The 15504-nt window shown below is 40.5% G+C and overlaps 1 protein-coding gene, 1 long non-coding RNA gene and 1 pseudogene across 4 annotated transcripts in view; all 3 read left to right on the top strand.

Moving 5' to 3' along the window:
• LOC140694902 (uncharacterized) overlaps positions 1 to 15504 on the top strand; it is a 1054641-nt gene that overhangs the window by 78115 nt on the left and 961022 nt on the right. The window lies entirely within an intron of this gene.
• Positions 1 to 15504, top strand: part of LOC140694903 (trafficking protein particle complex subunit 9-like) — a 67467-nt pseudogene that overhangs the window by 22424 nt on the left and 29539 nt on the right.
• Positions 4634 to 7098, top strand: LOC140694909 (uncharacterized). 3 transcript variants are annotated; one of them, XR_012070572.1, is made up of 4 exons: positions 4634 to 4891; positions 6221 to 6342; positions 6779 to 6839; positions 7005 to 7098. It is a non-coding gene; the product is annotated as an uncharacterized lncRNA (long non-coding RNA). The 3 variants fall into 3 exon arrangements; XR_012070573.1 differs by having other exon boundaries at positions 7002 to 7098; XR_012070571.1 differs by lacking the exon at positions 7005 to 7098 and having other exon boundaries at positions 6779 to 6997.

Below are 15504 nucleotides of genomic sequence, written 5' to 3'. Positions count from 1 at the left end.
TCATGTCATTGTGTATCATGATTCGGAGATGGAGTTGCTTCAGGTTTATTGATTTTTGTTTTAACATTTGTGTTGAATTCTTTCTCCAGGCTTATGTATCCTGTTGGGTTTGTTGAAACTGTAGAAGGGAAACAAAAGCTTTTTTTGGTTTCCGGAGGCCTGAGTTGCTGATGATAAGGGTTGAGGGTGGGCTGAGGAACAGAGTGACACTCCCTCTGCTCCCAGCTGAAATTGATGAACAATGAAATCAATTAAGTGTATCGGTATTTGACCAATAGAAGTTAGCGAGCCCAAACTGGCTAGTTATGCCCAAAGAAAGTACTGAATTCACCTGCAGAATTAGGTGCTTTACCAAGAAGAAGCAGCTTAGAGCAATCAGAAAAATCAGTCCTATGATGAGATATAAAGTAAATATAATATCTTTTATTTCTGAAACTTTTCTACGTTAAGTTGTGTAGAGCTAAAATTAAGTTTCAAGCACCAGGAGTTAACAGTGTGGGTGGTTCTGTATGATCATTATTCAGGAATGTGCCTAGACTCTGCTAGAGTGGCTGAAGCTGGCAGGAAAAGACCCAGAGCCAGGATTTGTCACCTTAGGGTGTCCTCCATAATGGTTCCATGTGGGAGCCCATGATTGGGTTAACAAATTGTAACAGACCCCAGCCGCCTGTCAAATTTAAGAAGAAAACGTATGCTTAGTAACTCCTTTGCAAGCAAGTGCCTGTGCATCCTCACTCCTGTCTCCTTGCCTTAAAAAGCAGAGATAATGCTTTGCTTGCGTAGATGATGTTTTAGATAGCACTCTGCTCATCGCAAAGCAATGACCCAGGCCCACAGCTATAAAGGCTGGGCTTGTGTGCAGTTAGATACTCTATTATCCCCCAAGCAAGGACCTAGCTGGTCTGGTGGTCTGCTTTGTAATTCACATGTCTAAAGAATGTATCTTATTCCCCTCACCCCATGACTTACCTAAAGATACACTAAGCCTTTGTACTCATGGTGGATTCTACAATCTCTGTCTCATCCTTCTTTCCCCAAGTTCCTGCTTACTATCACACAACTGTTAATGACGTTTTCCTTTGATTATACACAATAAATATGGGATCATTTGAGAGGCTCGTGGAGTTGGGTCCCTACGCCCTCTCTCTTTCGTGACTTTTTCCACAGAGTCTTGAGTATTCATTCCCTGTACGTAAGACTTCTGCCAGCCAGAACCCACAGTTCCAGGTGAGAAGGATGCAGGCTTTATCTCTCCTACCCGAGGGAGAGAGAGTAGAAAATTGAGATCTGCTCTTCCGTGGTCCCTTCCTGCCCCAGGTCTGCTCCAGTTCACCTGCAGCCTTCTGGCCTCTGCTCACACTGCCTCTGTCCCAGGACTGACAGCAGCCTTTTCTTCCCTGGTAAACATTTCCTGTGCCTTTTAGAAGTTGGTCTCTTCTCTGCAATACAACCCTGGCAGATGTGATGGTGGTAAACGTGCTGGAGGGCAGTCACTTGGGGACTGCCAGGAGCCATGCTGATTCTCCTGAGTCTCTCATTCGGGGTTACAGAACTGTCGAGCAGCAGAGGAAGCCCTTTAACGTGAGGCCAGCTCAGCATTGCATCACTTTCATTTTATTTTTGAATTTTCAGTGGAGAAATTATTTGTAGCAAACTGTTCCAGATTTTTGGCTGCCTGCTTTCCTCACCACCATTTCCTTGTTGGCTCTGGTGCTTGTTGTAAGAACCAGGTTTCTTCTCTGGTTATTTCTAGCAGCTGGGCTTGCCGAATCCTTGATCTGCATTTGAAGCAGAATGCTTCTTCGTGATGTCAAGCTGATTTTCCTATTTCTGAATATTTCGTGTACACTCAGCAACTCTTTCAAGTGAAATGCTCTTGTCCAATTCTGTTAACCCATATTTGCCGATCTCCTGCTTTCATGCTGAGGGCAGTTTCTTCTTCCTGTAATAAAAGTTAGCAATTTGCATTTACTATTTGAAGGTTCTGGCCCTAGGTGCTTTTGTCCTTAACAGTTTTAATACAATTCACCCATTAAAATGTGCAGCAGTTTTTACTCAAAGCCCAGAATTGTGCATCGCAGTCAATCTTAGAATATTTTCATCCCCCAACAGGAAGCCCTGTATGCACAAGCAGTCATTCCCATCTTCCTCATCCTCCCCCAGCCCCAGGCAGCCATTGTTCTCTCTCTATGGATTTGCCTGTGCTGGACATTTCATGTAAAACCAGTTATTTCATGTAAATGGAACTGTCTATTGTGACTGACTTCTTTCACACTGAGTAACTTTTTCAATGTTTTTCCAGGTTGTGGCCTGGGTCAGTACTCTATGCTTTGCTATTGCTGAATTATATTCTACTGTATATCTGGGCCCTACTGTTTACCCATTCATCAGGTGATAGTCGTTTGTGTTGTGTCTGCTTTTTGTTTGTGAAGAGTAATGGCGCCGTGAATACTCCTGTAGGAATTTTTATGTGGACATTTGTTTTCAGTTCTCTTACTTGTGTGACCAGAGAGCAGAAATGCTGGGTCATTCATAAACCAAATGTTCAACTCTCTGAGGACCTGCCAGGCTGTTTTCTAAAGTGGCCACCCTGTGTTACATCCTCAAAAGCAAGGGCTGCGCGCTCCGCTTCCTCTGTGTCTTCATTAGTGCTTGTTACACATTTTTTTTATTATAACCTATTGTAGTAAGTGTGAAGCGGTTTCTCCTAGTGGTTTTGACTTGATTTCTTTTACAGCTAATGATATTGAACATCGTTTGATTGTGCTTATTGGCCATTTGTATATTTTCTTTGAAAAATACATTTTCAGATACTTTATACACATTTTAATTGAGTTCTCTTTTTCTTGTTGAGTTGTAGGAGTTTTTTCTTTTATTTGAAGATACAAATACTTAATCAGATAAATAATTTGAAAAAATTTTCTCCTCTCTGATGTTTTTTCACCTTCTGGATGGTGTCCTTTGAAGCAAATTTTTAACATTTGATGAACTCCAATTTATCACTGTTTTCTTTGTTCCTTGAGCTTTTGGGGTAATATTTAAAATCTGAGGTATTTTATTTAAACTTTTATATAAAAAATAACTTAATTCTTAAGACTGTTCTAGGAGATGGGTGCTGTGGCTGTCCCCAGTCTATGGATAGGAGACTGAGGTGCAGAAAATTTCACTGAAATATCAGTGTCACAGCTACCCAGTGCTGTGGGATTTCAGACCCTCATGTTTGTCCCCAGCATTTGTGATCTTCACCACCATGCTCCACTACTGCCTGGAATCATTAATGAAAAAGTTTTCCTTTTTTGATTTCTTGATTGTTTGTTTTCTCATTGGGGAACTCACCTCTTCATTTTCCTTGCAGAGATCTGTGTAGGTTTATTTTAGATCTCATGTACTTATTTATTACACAGGCTCCAGCGATGATTGTGCCTAGTTGATCTAATCAATTCATACTCAAGTCTTTCCTGCTCATGACACTAAAAAGAGAGTCATGATTTACATAATGCTCAAAGAAGAATGTACTTGAGTGATTTTATTTTTCTAACCAATCAAACAAATCAAATAAAAACCCGGTGTTGGAACAGATTATAAGCCCTGCAGAATAGGGTCACTGTCTTCCTTGTGTTTCATTTGATTTGTCACAGTGTCTGGATAGTGCCTTGCTGTCCAGCAGTTTTGTGAGTATACGGTGCTCGTGAATCATTGTAAGGAAAGAATTTTGACAACAGACTGTGTTGTTCATTTCACAAGGGAAAAGATCATATAGAAATACTGCTCAGATTTATTTTAAAATTAAGCTTGGTGTTTTGAGAAGGGTTCAAGAAACCATACAAAAATCTTTTTCACTAATTTTAAATCTATCTTAGACACATTATGCATACATAGCAGAGTAACTTATCAACTAGTTTTGACAAGAGGAGTGTATAATTGATTATCTATTTTAGTTGAAATATTCTACCTGGGATAAAGTAATCAGTGCCCATAAATGAACAAATATGTTTGTATTTCTATGCAACATGGGGGCAGACTTCATATGTTTTTATATAATATATATGACTGTGTGTTTTAATCTGTCTGTCAGTGTTTTTATAGTTTTTCATCAATGTTGTAACTTTAGAATTCTTCTATGGAAATCACCCCCAATTCTAGTGCAGTTTGTACTGTGTATCCTGTCTTATGCATGGGATTCCACTGTCCCCTCACTGAGGAATTTCCTCTCCTATTGAGTTAGTAGCAGAGTTAAAGGAACTGTGATTTCTAGGCCTTTGCTCTCCATGTGTTTGCAGTTGGCTGTCAATCAAGATTTTCTCTTTCTTGAGTTTTCATTGTTCAATTAGAATTTTGGAAATAACAATTAATATGTTGCAACACTCTCCCTAGAAACTTGATGTGTTTGTGCTTTTCAGTTTCCAATTTACAAAAAATGTAAATGCACTCTTGTTTTTAAATAGTCCTTTTTCACTAGATATTTGTTTACTTCTTTATAGTCAAAATATTTTTTTCCCAATGAATGAATAGGTTTGCATGTTTTAAAAGATACCTTACTTTTTAAATTTCTTATTCTAACAGGTATATTCGTTGTACAGAATTTAGAAAATAAGGATAAACACAATTATAACTTAAAAATGGCCTCTAATCTCACCTGGAGATACAGTTGTAAGGTTTGAAATTGAGAATTACAAGTCCTCTCAAACTGTTCTTCTATTTCAAGTACGGTTTGGTTACTGAGATCCTCGAATTCCCATATGAATTGTAGCAGCAGATAGTCAGTTTCTGCAGAGGAACCCACTGGGATTGTGATCGAGTCCACGTTGAATATATGGATCGCTCTGGGGAGCACTGCCATCCCAAGAATGCTGTCATTTGATTCAGGAATGTGCGTGGTGTGTCTGTCCAGGTATTTAGGTATTCTTTAATTTTTTTCAGCATTGCATAGAGTTTACATTGGATTATTTTACTATATATTTTGCCTTTATACTGAGGACAAGTGTGCAAGGTACCGGGATCAGAAGTGTATTGGAGCTCCGCAGCTTGCTGCCACCATGGACGCTGTGCTCTTGCTTCGCCCACTGTACAATGTTGCACAAAATAGGACCTAAGTAACTCTCTCTTGAAAGAATGATTATATGATTGCTGGATGATGCTTGAGAGTCCTTGTGATGATGTCTTTTTCCCAGAATTTCCCCTCTTCTTTACTATGCCCTTTCCCTTCCTTTCCTCCAGCCTGTGTTTCAGCCTGCCTGTGGCATTGATTTTCCTTGTCTGTGGACTCTTCCTTTCACTAGTTCGTGATAATGTTACATGTGAGATGTGGAAACTTGCTAGATGTCAAGAAAGAGGAAATCCATTGCATTCTAGTTTTTTTAGAGTGTGCTATTGTATTATCGATTGAAATGAAATCAGGCTGACCCATTGAGCCATCCCCTGAGCTCTTTTTGCCTTCCTACAGGTGATACTGCTCTCGTTGCTGCATGTGCCCTTCCCCCAGACTTGGTTTTGGGGTTGAGTAAGTCACCGTCACTGGAGCCCTCTCTTTAAATGATGAAGAGAACATTTGCTCTTTCTCCCTGTTTGGGGACTTGGATGAGATGTGGCAACAGATAAAGAATGGAGCCCCACCTCATTCTGACCCCCGCTCTTTCCGTTCCTTTCTCCAGGGGAAGAGTACAATTCAAAAATATAAAGATTGTGAACTAATGAGATAGACAAGACAACCGATCATTTATTAAATACCCTTTCATGCCAGAAACAAATGTATTATACACACAAAAAGCACATAAAATACGGTAGTACTGTGGTTACAAACGTGGGTCCGAGTTCGAGTCCTGGTCTGGAGTGACAAGTCCTGTGAGATGGAGAATTGGTAGGTCGGCTTAGCCTCTCTTGGACTTGTTTTCTGTCCTGCAGAGATGGGGCTCGCTAGGCGTCCCTCCCCCGTAGAGGTGCTGAGGGGTGTAAAAGACACGTGTAGGCAGACCGAGCACAGCTGCTCTTTCCTCGTAAGTGCAGGATAGCATCGCTTTTGCGGTGATGGCTTTATGACTGCACCGTGTAGACTCTCAGTGCTCCAAAGGGATGCCTTGCAGATTGGAGATGGGATTCTCACTTCTGTATATACCCAAGGATTGTGTTATTGGGCCTTGCTAATTTGACTCTATTCTTTAGAAAGTACATAATGTAGATATATTTTTCAAACATGCATGATTTTTTCTTTTATTATTTATAGTTCTACCCTCTCATCTCTTGGTGTGACTTTTCATGGAATCCAGGAAACAGTCCTAAGCAACCTGCCTCTTCACACTTCTCCGTGGTGGTTTCCTTCCCTGACTAGAAGAGGGTTTTGCATAGGTAATTTTGATTGCTCCCCTTCTCTTGGAGACTCTCTGTTTTTCTGCCCATCTCTCACCTGTCCATCTGTCCATTTCTCTACCCACTCATTCTTCTGACTTGTTTCAATAAGCATTTCAGGCAGCTTACAGAAGAACAGGTACCAAATAAACAGGTGAGAAAATGGGGCCAAGTTCATACAGTGAGGCTAGGAGTTGAGCCTGTGTGAGAGTTGCCAGCGTGAGACACACGCCTCTGCCTTGTGACTTATAAGATAGACAACATCAATGTGCCTGAAGCTCCCAGCAGACACAGGGAAACAGGGTTTGTGGGAGATGCTCATTGGCTGTGAAATAAATAAGTGGCTTAGTAGAAGCCCAGCCTTTCCAAGTACTAAGGCTTAGGAGAATATTTTAGTGTCTTCCAAAATCAGATTATTGCATCTTTTCTTTTTCAGAGTTTTATGTATAGTTGGTTTACATTCTATACCTGGAAATTTCTCCAAAACTTCTGCCCACGTGAGTCCCATGACTCGGGAATGGGGTGGTTCTGCTCATTGACGGGTGTTGGCCAGAAACGGAAAATGACAGCCTCAAAGGAGCCTGGGATTTATCAGTTATGTTTTGTCAGTGCTGTAGATTTCAGAAAATGCTTTCACCTTTTCTTTCCATCTGAGGCAGCAGCGCGCTCTCTTACCAGCATCAGGAGCTCAGGGCCACGGGATGGTGGGGGCTGACTGCACTGCCGTCAAGACAGCTGAGCTAGTCACTGCAGGTGTGGTTCTTTTACATACTGCAGTTCATGCTCTTTACTAGAATGTTTCAACAGGGAGTTAATTAACTGAGTTAATTAACATTTTATAAATATGATGCTTTGTTGAAAAGACAGTCATAGGCAGAATATAAGTTGTGATCACTTTAAAAATGGTTTCATTACTGAAATTTCAGTAGGAAAGATCCAGTTTATCTTATTTCCGCCTCTCTTTAAAAGTAACAAAGAAACAAGACAGAAAAAGCAGAGGATGATTTCTGTTCTTCCTCTCGGCTTGCAGGTGCCCTCACGTCCAGTGGCATCCATCCAGACACCAGCACTGACACTGGCCGTGCTCAGAACTGCCTCAGCCCTGAAGACACATCTGACAAATGGAAGGGGGCCGCGCCCTGTTACAGCAGGTGCTCTCACTTTGTGGGTCCTTATGTAACTGCGCGGTGTTATTCAGGATCGCCCTTTCTACACTTTGTGACGCTGCTGCGGTGTCTCCTAGTTATTTGTTTCTGTAAGTACTCGTGTAATTTTCCAATGTGTGGTACTAGACATCTAAAAATGCATTTTTCAGATGAAAAATAGTGTGTATTTAATATAAATGTATGAAAAAAGGGTCAAATGGATCTATCCTGGTGCCAGTACTCAGAGATAATAATTAACACATTAACATCTATTTTCTGTTCTTTTCATCAGTGTGTATTACCTCTGTCATAAAAACCAGCGAGCAATGTGTGCCTGTATACTGTGTGGAGACCTCCATTTTCCATTCGGCTTATTACACATTTTTCTACAATATTCTATCTCCCCTGGCATGATTTTTAATGACTAGTATAGCATTCTGTCTTGTGGAGTCCTCGTCCATTTTACTTTGGACTTAAATAAACTTTTAAATTCCAAGTATACTTAACTGAAATTCTGAAAAGAGATCTGTTGTGGTACCGAAAGTCCCCTACATCCCTTCCCCTTTTTTCCTGAGAGTAAAAACTGCTGACAATGTGGAGTATATATTTCATGACCTTTATGCCTATGTCATATAAATAAACACATACATACACGTATATGAGAAATCTATGTCTATGTGTGTGTATATATGCTTTATTGAAAAATAAGGCCATACTATATGTTTTCTGCAGCTCGGTTTATTCACTCAGGTATATATCACAGACGTCCTCTCTCTCCAGACTCACCCGGTCCTTTCAGATAGAGTAGAGGGTTTTCCTGATATGCAGGTTTGGTCTCTTGTGTAAGGACACCTTTCGTGGGAGCGTACTGTGGACAAGGCCTTGGACCACGCCGAAACACCGGAACTTTAGTGCCCACAGCTCACCGTGATTTACCGCATCATTGTCTTGATGGTGGACACTTAAGTTTTCTCCATTTTCCACTGTCAGAAAGGGTGTTTGACTGGCATACTTCTTATACAAACATTCCTGTGATCTTGTATGAGTATTATTTTCGTTAAGTTTTCTGGAAATTTAGTCCTTGGATGTGACAACTACATAAATCACAGGCTCCTTTCAAGTGAATCAAGAAATTCCTTCTCCTGTGGGGCATGAAAAGATGTAGAATAACTTATGTAACCAATTCTCTATCGCTGGATATGATTTCACTTCAGCTTTTCTTCTCACCATTGTAAACAGTGCTGTGTAAATGCTCTGATAAGTACATCTTTTTGAACTGAATTTTTCTAAATGAAACGATTCCAAAATGTGGAGTTCAGCCTGTGTGTACACACGTTTTTCAGAGTTTACATATCCATTGACATGTCATCCTCCAAAAGATCGCTCACAGTTTGTTCTCTCAAAGATGGACACTAGCTAGAATATCTTTTAAAAATATGTGCCAATATGATGAGCAAAAGTACTTTTTCATTGTTTTAATTTGCACTTGATGACCAGTGAGGTATTGAGCATTTTTCACTCATTAGCCATCTGACTTTTAAAAAGTGAATGATCTCTTTTGTCCTTTGCACACATTTAAGTGAGGCAGCTTCTTGTTGCTTTGTGACAGCTCTATGTATATTATGAACATTAACCCCTTGTCTTCATCAACATGTATCAGAGAGCTTTTCCTTGTCATATTTTGCCTTTCATTTTGTTCAGTAGGTTCATTTTTGTTGTGGCCCAAAATAATCTTAAGATTGTAAATGTCTTCTTTTTGGGTTTTATTCCTGATATTATTCTTAGAAATACTTTCTTATAATGGTATAAATTTCTTCTGTAGGTTTTTTTAATCTCTAAGATGGAGATGATGATGGTACTTGTTATAGTGAAGAGAAGTTGAATTAATATGAGCAAAGAATTATATTCGCTGTTATTAGTACTTTCTAATATTCACATCACATTCTGTAATTTTTCTTGCGGTCATTATGACTGGAATAGAATTTGTTTTTTCCAGGGGATTCTCTGATTGTCCCAAGACAATTATTGAATTCCTACTTTGCTTTTTAACTTGAAATCCCACCTGTAAAGAATACTTATGTACACTAGAGTCTCTTTTTGAGCTCATGGTTTATTTTTATCAATCTTACTTTCTTACACTAGCACTATATCTTACATATTGTAAACATTTATTTAATATCTGACAGTGCGATTTTTTGATTCTCTTTTCGATCCCAAATTTTCTTGGTTAGTATTATGACTTTATTATTCCTGAAGAATTCTAATATAATTTTTCAAGTTAAAAAAAAAAAGAAGTGATGTCGTGGGATTTTTTAGTACTTTTGAATTATCTTTAGGAGAACGTACATTTTTACAAAACTGCTTTCCTCCATACAAAATGTTGATGTCTCTACTTTCACACCTCTTACTTTACCCCACAGTACAGTCCTGTACTTCCACCATGTACAACATGGGCATTATTTTTGAGTTTATTCCAGATTATTGTTGATGTTTTTGTTAATTATTTAAGTCAGAATTTTTTGCTATTGTATATTTTAACTGTTAAAACTGACACCTAGGAAGGCAGATTCGGTTTGTAAATACTCACTTTGTAACTTCTCATTTAAAATTGTAAGTATTAAGTACTTGTTACAGAATCCTTTCTTTTCTGTTTTTAAAAATTTGTTTCCAAGATTCTCAAAATGGTCATAGCAAAGTAGTATAGGTGGGGACAGAGATGGAGAGAGGTAGTGTGGCTCATGTACAAACTGTGAGCACTTTCATGGCTGCGTTTACGCTGGAAAAGCCGCTGAAGAGTCCAGGATAAAACGGGTGGCTTTGTATGCAGTTGAAAGCCAGCTTTCTTGCCTGGTGAAGCCTGGTGGGCGTGACAGGTAGATGATCAAGGTCGAATGGAGGTTATTGGCTGCACAGAGCGCTGTGTCTGAGAACTGGAGAATATCGCCATGGGAAATGCTTGGTGCCAGGAACAAAGCAGAGGAGCTGGGGACCCTGTGTGTTAAGGAATTTCCAGCCCTCGGAGTGGGAAGATCAGACTCTGCATTCAGATCTGAGTTTGAATTCATCCTCTTTAGTTTACTTGTCCTCTGACTTTTGTCAAGCTATATACCCTCTTTCACTTCCTGTTTTCTTATCTCTCAAAATAGGAGAATTACAGCCTGCTGCCAGATTGTTTGATCAGGTTAAATAATTAGTGTCTATAAGATGCCACGTACAGTCACAAGCTCAGTGAGAAATGGGCTGTCACCTGTTCTTCTGCAACTCAGTGCTTGACAAGACATGTGGGAAAGCCAGTCCCTAATTTGTGTGTGATGCAAGTAGGAACAAAATTAATGTCTTGCCTTTCCCTAGCAGTATACTTACAGCTTTGCTTCATTTACTTCTTTCCTCCTTTCCTTTCCCCTTTCCCATCCTCCACCAAAAGATCCTGAGACTCTCTCAGAATAGTAGATTCAAATTACTTTAAAGGTTGGCTCATCCTCATGAAATGATAGTAACATAAAAAAAATCTGTGCACATCCCACAATACATTGTATTTGATTTACACACACACGTGTGCACACATACACACACACAATCAGGCTACCTTCCACTTGCAGAGGGATAAGGACCACTTTTTCTGAGTTTTCACTCACTGAGCTTGAGAACAATGTCTCTTACACAGACTTTCACCAGGCTTCGTGCATGGTGTTTTTAATTGAATTTCGGCTTGGTGGCCATAGATATAGTCTCCTAATAGAAGAGAGAAAGTGGAGACATAGACATTCCGCTGAGATATTGGTGTCATCATATTTTAGTTGGAAAGGACTTAAGACAGCATAGAGTCATAATATTATATGGGTGAGAATCCATGATGTTGTAACTTGGACAAGAACATGGACCTTCTGCCGTCTTGTCCACAAAGGTGAAGAGGCAACTGGGCAGGGGATGGTAGGGATCCTTCTTGCTTGAGTTCCATGTTCTTGCTAGTTTTCATTGCTCAGTTGCCTTTAGTTTATGTCCATGAGGCCTCTCATGGGAAGGTCACTCTGTCCTGATAGATTGAGTTTCTTATCAGCAAAAAGCTCTGGACCCACTCATATTTCCCAGAGTTTTCTGCTGACCTGCTGACACTTTATATAATTGAGACCTAAGAAACTACTGAATATAAAATCCTTATTGTTATTGTTTGCCCTCGAGTTCCATAGGAAGGGGTGCTGTCTCAGGCTGTCTAAAGCCAGATCTGAACAAAGATAGGGTGACAGGCTGTGCTGCTGGTCCTCCACAGTTGAAGGGGATTTCCAACTTAGCTTTATATTCAAGGCAGATGAGTTCAAATCTTGCCTTTACCAGTTATTATCTTTGTGAATTTGGGGAGAAACTGTACTTTTTTGTGTCCAAATTTGTTTATCTGTAAGTAAGTTCAGTATTTATTTTAAGGTTTCTGTTTTAGAATTGAATGAGCTAATACTCTCATTTATACCTAAAATAGTGATCTCATGGTTCTATGCTGGTGCCTTGGTAGTTGATTACTAAGGGACTCCGCAGTGAGATTGGGGGTGGGGGACCCTGGATAATAGAGCTTATATTCCAGGATATGCTTGTAAAAGACTGGATGTGCAGTGGATTTTTAGTAAATATCTACTCCTTTCCTAATCTGCATTGATTGTGTATATATCTTTATACTAATATATGAACAATTTTTATTGCAATTTAAATATCTTTGTAGTATTTACAATATCTAGTTATAAAAATACGTGAAATAAAAAGATTTGAATTTATTTTCTTTTCAATAAGCAAAACAAAATAAAATAGAAAAGAAAAAAGTTTTGAAGGAGTAGAAATAATTTTATTTCTGTGGAATCAATTCCTTGTAATAGGTTTTTTGTTCATGTTGTTAAAAAGCATATAAAATTGATAGGTTGTGAAATACTGGAAATGAGGAAACAGTGGAGACATACTACCACTAAGGCAATCAATTTGTTACCAAGTCCAAACTCGTTCTGCTTGCTGCATGACAGGCCAATTAATCGGGAGATGAGATGTTGGAGTAAGGAAAAGAGACTTTATTTGTAAAGCTGGCAGACCCAGAAAATGGCATATTGTTATCCAGTAGAACTCTCTTCCCCAGGGCAGAATTCAGTCTCCTTTTATACTAAAAAGTGGCGGGGATGTGGCTGGTTGTTGCAAACTTCTTGCTGTATGAATTGTTTGTCCTTGAAATCCTTTGTTCCTGCAGCTGTCCATGTGGGTCAAATTATGGTGCCCCTGTAAAACCTCCAAAAAAAAGAAAGGTTATTCACTATTTTACAACTTGCCATCTATACATAAGTGTAGAAGAGCAAATATCCTTAAAGATCAGAGCCCGGAGAATAGACCCTCCTGGATATTTCAGGCTAAAGGCAACTTTCTTTTACAAAAGGTGCAGAGATAGCAAGTCTGAGCCTAGAAAACAAGGTACAGGATTAAAGCCAAATGAACACATCTAACATGGAGTGAAATTTGTTCTTTCTATTACAATTTCTTTTTCTCCCTCATAAATAATTTTAGTAAGAAACATGAGCAATTTTTTTATTTTTGCTTCTTAATAAAGGACTACAACTACAATTTAGTGAGCAGGGATGCTGTGCGTGCCTTGGTGTCACAGCAAACTCTTGTTGGTGGTGGTCGACCCTGCAACATGCCTGATGCCCCATGAGTGTTGGTGAGGGTCCCCCTAACCAGGGGCTCTATTCAGGAACCACCATATGCGCGTTGACCTCTGGCACCTCTTTTTCAGCTGCAGGAAATTTTTTCAGATTCTATGATAGAAAAATCACTCCAGCTAGGGATAATCAGGGAATAAAGGAAGAGGAAAAGGGCTTGAAGTAGAGTAGAAGAGAAAGACAGAAGCTCAGGGAGCCTGGGGGCTTGGCAGCGCTGCCTCGGGAGAGAGAGGAGCAGAGGTGTGGATGGGACCGGCTACGGAACCAGCTCCTGCAGCTTTCCCTGCACCCAAGCCACACAGCTTTTAATAGGGCCCAGGACTCTCTCCTGGCTGGATGTCACCCTGGGCAGAACCTTGAGAATCGAAGGTAAGGGGTGGGCAGCACTCACCTAGGGGGTCACTGAGGACTTTGGTCAAGTCCACATTGACTTTTCCAGTCAAGTGCCTTCACCTGTTCTTTATCTCAGGATCTGAGAAGCAGGAGCAAGGAACTCAGGGAGAGATCCAGGAAGATATCTGACTGTGTTAAGAGACGACAGTCACAGTGACACTGGGAGCGAAGACACTTGCAGCAAAGTAAAATAACCTCACAACTATTGCATCAGAGCTGCATGTGTGAGAGAGCCTAAGCCTGTCTCAGAGTGCAGGGGACAAGCGGAATGGAATGGTAAAATTAACACTGACAATTGAAATTTTGTTAAATAGCCTGCTACTTTTAATTTTATCACTTCAATGTATGCAGGTGTATTTCTATGAGCATTTATAGGTTCACACAACCCCACCAGCCCCTCTTGCCCCCATGGGGGATGGGATTTCTCAAGCACAGTGCCCCTCCTGCTTGCTTGGGCCACGCTGCGGGTCCTCACCTGGGGCCAGACTGCTACAGTACACTGAGTCCCCGAGGCACGGCCTGGGATACATGACAGGAACAACTGTGCTCTTGGCTGAGGGCCTCCATTTCCCCCTGCAGTGTAAGAATGCCGGTGACTCAGTTAGAAGCATGCATCCAAGCCGTCCTTCCGTGTCATCACCATCTAGAAGCGGTGCCTGAATCTTCTGAATTTCTGCAGAATGTGGTTTACAATCACCTTGAACAAGTGAGTGTGTGTCCTCTTTCAAGTGGAGGAGTTACTGCCGTTTTCCTGGAACTTACTCACCACTAGTCCATCTGATTTTTCTGTGCTAGGATTCAGTATGGCCTGCTAATAACTCTGCAGTCAGATCTAGAAACCCTGATGAAGAGGATTATTTATTTTCTTTCTTTATATGATAGTATTTTACTTTCAAATTTCTGAGTTTACAGTTCTTGGAGGAATTTTTTCGGGGGTTGGAGAAACAACTTTGCTCTTACCATCTTTGTGACCTGTTGCTATATGCGTCTCACCTGTCTTCTGTCACTTGTGAGGCGGTTCTATTTTTGACCCTGTCCGGGTTGTTCATATTTTAAAACATAAAATCTGTAAAAGTACAGTCCCTTTTACTCCGAAGATATTCCACAAATACTCCTTTAATCTGGGTATGGTTTTAAGAAGACACAATAATTAGAATATATACTTGCAGGTTGCCAGTGCAAAATCCCCAAATTAATAGTCAAGCTCAACATCTAAAATCTTTCTAATCTACCATGGATTTGTATGGATAAGTGAAGTAGTTTGCTAAGAACTCAATCCTCCCAAGCTGATGCTCTGCCAGATGGTGGAGCCGAGGGACGAGGGTGTGTCCTGCCCTTCCTGAGCTGACAGTTTCATGGCAAAGACCTTCACCAGGTGAAGAAATTGAAGTTTCTTCTAAGAACAGTGGGTCTGAAATGAGTCCAAAAGCGTGGGAGAGACACAATCACATTTGTCTCAAGTAGGGGAGAGTGGCTTTGGGGCCACTTGGGAGACTCATGAGTCCAGGTGGGCAGTGTTGTTGGCTTCCACTTGAGCGGTGGGACGGTCAGTGGGTAAAAGCGAACAGATTGAAGGCATGTTTAGATGGTAAAGAGGAAAGGATCAATGATTTCTGTGAAGGTAGGATGGAGTAAGGCCCAGGTTTCTGGGTGGATTTATGAGTTAAATAATGGTCCTGCTGTGTTCTGAGGAGGGAAAGCAGCAGAGGGAGTTCTGGGGGAAAACTGATGAGTTCAGCTGTGGGTAAAGTGAAAGGCTGTTAGATGTGTGGTCTGGGAGCTCTGGTGAGAGCCAGTAGTGAGTAGGGGGCGGGGAGAGAGACTTTCAAATCATTTTGTCTTGTGAAAATACATACAAGAATGAGGAATGACACAACCCCTGTATATTCTGGATTTAAAACCCAGTAACATTTTGCTATATTGACTGCAGGGGTTCTTAA

The sequence above is a fragment of the Vicugna pacos genome, unplaced genomic scaffold (genome assembly GCF_048564905.1).
Source record: "Vicugna pacos unplaced genomic scaffold, VicPac4 scaffold_110, whole genome shotgun sequence".
Lineage (NCBI taxonomy): Eukaryota > Metazoa > Chordata > Mammalia > Artiodactyla > Camelidae > Vicugna > Vicugna pacos.
The sequence above is the reverse complement of the archived record's forward strand: the minus strand, read 5'-3'. Positions and strand labels throughout refer to the sequence as shown.